The sequence below is a fragment of the Oncorhynchus clarkii genome, chromosome 26 (genome assembly GCF_045791955.1).
Source record: "Oncorhynchus clarkii lewisi isolate Uvic-CL-2024 chromosome 26, UVic_Ocla_1.0, whole genome shotgun sequence".
Classification (NCBI taxonomy): domain Eukaryota; kingdom Metazoa; phylum Chordata; class Actinopteri; order Salmoniformes; family Salmonidae; genus Oncorhynchus; species Oncorhynchus clarkii.
In genome coordinates, this window is record NC_092172.1 from 46,890,445 (window position 1) to 46,894,729 (window position 4,285).

Here is a 4,285-nt window from a genome sequence, read left to right on the forward strand (position 1 = left end):
GAGTCTAGAGTAGAGACTGTTTGCCAGCCCAGTAGTAGAGTCTAGAGTAGAGACTCTTTACCAGCCCAGTAGTATAGAGTCTAGAGTAGAGACTCTTTGACAGCCCAGTAGTATAGATTCTAGAGTAGAGACTGTTTACCAGCCCAGTAGTATAGAGTCTAGAGTAGAGACTGTTTACTAGCCCAGTAGTAGAGTCTAGAGTAGAGACTCTTTGCCAGCCCAGTAGTATAGAGTCTAGAGTAGAGACTGTTTACCAGCCCAGTAGTAGAGTCTAGAGTAGAGACTCTTTACCAGCCCAGTAGTAGAGTCTAGAGTAGAGACTTTTTGCCAGCCCAGTAGTATAGAGTCTAGAGTAGAGACTGTTTGCCAGCCCAGTAGTATAGAGTCTAGAGTAGAGACTCTTTACCAGCCCATTAGTAGAGTCTAGAGTAGAGACTGTTTGCCAGCCCAGTAGTATAGAGTCTAGAGTAGAGACTGTTTACCAGCCCAGTAGTATAGAGAGTAGAGGCTCTTTACCAGCCCAGTAGTAGAGTCTAGAGTAGAGACTGTTTACCAGCCCAGTAGTAGAGTCTAGAGTAGAGACTCTTTGCCAGCCCAGTAGTATAGAGTCTAGAGTAGAGACTGTTTACCAGCCCAGTAGTATAGAGTCTAGAGTAGAGACTCTTTACCAGCCCAGTAGTAGAGTCTAGAGTAGAGACTGTTTGCCAGCCCAGTAGTATAGAGTCTAGAGTAGAGACTGTTTGCCAGCCCAGTAGTATAGAGTCTAGAGTAGAGACTCTTTACCAGCCCAGTAGTATAGAGTCTAGAGTAGAGACTGTTTACCAGCCCAGTAGTAGAGTCTAGAGTAGAGACTCTTTGCCAGCCCAGTAGTATAGAGTCTAGAGTAGAGACTGTTTGCCAGCCCAGTAGTATAGAGTCTAGAGTAGAGACTCTTTACCAGCCCATTAGTAGAGTCTAGAGTAGAGACTCTTTACCAGCCCAGTAGTATAGAGTCTAGAGTAGAGACTCTTTACCAGCCCAGTAGTATAGAGTCTAGAGTAGAGACTCTTTACCAGCCCAGTAGTATAGAGTCTAGAGTAGAGACTCTTTACCAGCCCAGTAGTATAGAGTAGAGACTGTTTACCAGCCCAGTAGTATAGAGTCTAGAATAGAGACTGTTTACCAGCCCAGTAGTGCACCTAGGTATTTGTAAATATCTTTAGCTTGAGTTCAAACTAATGAAGTAATATTTACACCGTAATGCATAAAAAGTCTCAATTTATTGCTTTTATTGCTTTTTCTCTCTCTCTCTCCCTCTCACCCTCTTTCTCTTTCTCTCACCCTCTCTCTCTCTCTCTCTCTCTCTCTCTCTCTCTCTCTCTGTTCAATTCAATGGGTACTTTAACAGACAGATGGACTTTGTACTTAAACAGATGGACTTTGTACTTTAACAGATGGACTTTGTACTTTAACAGATGGACTTTGTATATTTAATTGAGACCTGGATGAATATATTATGAATGGTATATATATGGTATAACTATGGTATAACTAAAATATGTCCTTTTCGTCCTTGGGAATCGCAGCTAAATTGTGAATGAATTGATAATCCCTTGGTGACAAAGAGATAGCAGCATCAACCTGTAGAGTGTGGTAGATGTAGTCAGAACCAATTATAGCAGACCAGAAAAAACATTGTCCTGGGAGTAACAAGTCATTCTGCTCTTAAAACTACTCAGGAGAGTTGTCCTCTCCTTCGGGTTATAATTATTATTTATTATTATTATTATTATTATTATTTGATGTTTATTTTAAATATTTTAAATAATATATATAAATATTATTTTTTAAATATGATTTCTGGTATCTGAACATATCAGTGTAACTGTGTCATTAAAGAATCGTTTGTTGAATGATTTTGTCGACTGGTCCAGTTGGTGACTCCGTCGTCCGACCCCCGTGTAGCTCAGTTGGTAGAGCATGACCCTTGCAGCGCCAGGGTTGTGGGTTCGATTCCCATGAGGGACCAGTACGGGGAAAAACTATTGAAATGCATGCATTCACTACTGTAAGTCTCTCTGGATCAGAGAGTCTGTTAAATGACTCTCTACTGTAAGTCTCTCTGGATAAGAGAGTCTGTTAAATGACTCTCTACTGTAAGTCTCTCTGGATCAGAGAGTCTGTTAAATGACTCTCTACTGTAAGTCTCTCTGGGTCAGAGAGTCTGTTAAATGACTCTCTACTGTAAGTCTCTCTGGATCAGAGAGTCTGTTAAATGACTCTCTACTGTAAGTCTCTCTGGATCAGAGAGTCTGTTAAATGACTCTCTACTGTAAGTCTCTCTGGATCAGAGAGTCTGTTAAATGACTCTCTACTGTAAGTCTCTCTGGATCAGAGAGTCTGTTAAATGACTCTCTACTGTAAGTCTCTCTGGATCAGAGAGTCTGTTAAATGACTCTCTACTGTAAGTCTCTCTGGATAAGAGAGTCTGTTAAATGACTCACTACTGTAAGTCTCTCTGGATCAGAGAGTCTGTTAAATGACTCTCTACTGTAAGTCTCTCTGGATCAGAGAGTCTGTTAAATGACTCTCTACTGTAAGTCTCTCTGGATCAGAGGGTCTGTTAAATGACTCTCTACTGTGTCTCTCTGGATAAGAGAGTCTGTTAAATGACTCTCTACTGTAAGTCTCTCTGGATCAGAGAGTCTGTTAAATGACTCTCTACTGTAAGTCTCTCTGGATCAGAGAGTCTGTTAAATGACTCTCTACTGTAAGTCTCTCTGGATCAGAGAGTCTGTTAAATGACTCTCTACTGTAAGTCTCTCTGGATCAGAGAGTCTGTTAAATGACTCTCTACTGTAAGTCTCTCTGGATCAGAGAGTCTGTTAAATGACTCTCTACTGTAAGTCTCTCTGGATCAGAGAGTCTGTTAAATGACTCTCTACTGTAAGTCTCTCTGGATCAGAGAGTCTGTTAAATGACTCTCTACTGTAAGTCTCTCTGGATCAGAGAGTCTGTTAAATGACTCTCTACTGTAAGTCTCTCTGGATCAGAGAGTCTGTTAAATGACTCTCTACTGTAAGTCTCTCTGGATCAGAGAGTCTGTTAAATGACTCTCTACTGTAAGTCTCTCTGGATCAGAGAGTCTGTTAAATGACTCTCTACTGTAAGTCTCTCTGGATCAGAGAGTCTGTTAAATGACTCTCTACTGTAAGTCTCTCTGGATCAGAGAGTCTGTTAAATGACTCTCTACTGTAAGTCTCTCTGGATCAGAGAGTCTGTTAAATGACTCTCTACTGTAAGTCTCTCTGGATCAGAGAGTCTGTTAAATGACTCTCTACTGTAAGTCTCTCTGGATCAGAGAGTCTGTTAAATGACTCTCTACTGTAAGTCTCTCTGGATCAGAGAGTCTGTTAAATGACTCTCTACTGTAAGTCTCTCTGGATCAGAGAGTCTGTTAAATGACTCTCTACTGTAAGTCTCTCTGGATCAGAGAGTCTGTTAAATGACTCTCTACTGTAAGTCTCTCTGGATCAGAGAGTCTGTTAAATGACTCTCTACTGTAAGTCTCTCTGGATCAGAGAGTCTGTTAAATGACTCTCTACTGTGTCTCTCTGGATCAGAGAGTCTGTTAAATGACTCTCTACTGTAAGTCTCTCTGGATAAGAGAGTCTGTTAAATGACTCTCTACTGTAAGTCTCTCTGGATCAGAGAGTCTGTTAAATGACTCTCTACTGTAAGTCTCTCTGGATCAGAGAGTCTGTTAAATGACTCTCTACTGTAAGTCTCTCTGGATCAGAGAGTCTGTTAAATGACTCTCTACTGTAAGTCTCTCTGGATCAGAGAGTCTGTTAAATGACTCTCTACTGTAAGTCTCTCTGGATAAGAGAGTCTGTTAAATGACTCTCTACTGTGTCTCTCTGGGTCAGAGAGTCTGTTAAATGACTCTCTACTGTAAGTCTCTCTGGATCAGAGAGTCTGTTAAATGACTCTCTACTGTGTCTCTCTGGAAGAGAGTCTGTTAAATGACTCTCTACTGTGTCTCTCTGGATAAGAGAGTCTGTTAAATGACTCTCTACTGTAAGTCTCTCTGGATCAGAGAGTCTGTTAAATGACTCTCTACTGTAAGTCTCTCTGGATCAGAGAGTCTGTTAAATGACTCTCTACTGTAAGTCTCTCTGGATCAGAGAGTCTGTTAAATGACTCTCTACTGTAAGTCTCTCTGGATCAGAGAGTCTGCTAAATGACTCTCTACTGTAAGTCTCTCTGGATCAGAGAGTCTGTTAAATGACTCTCTACTGTAAGT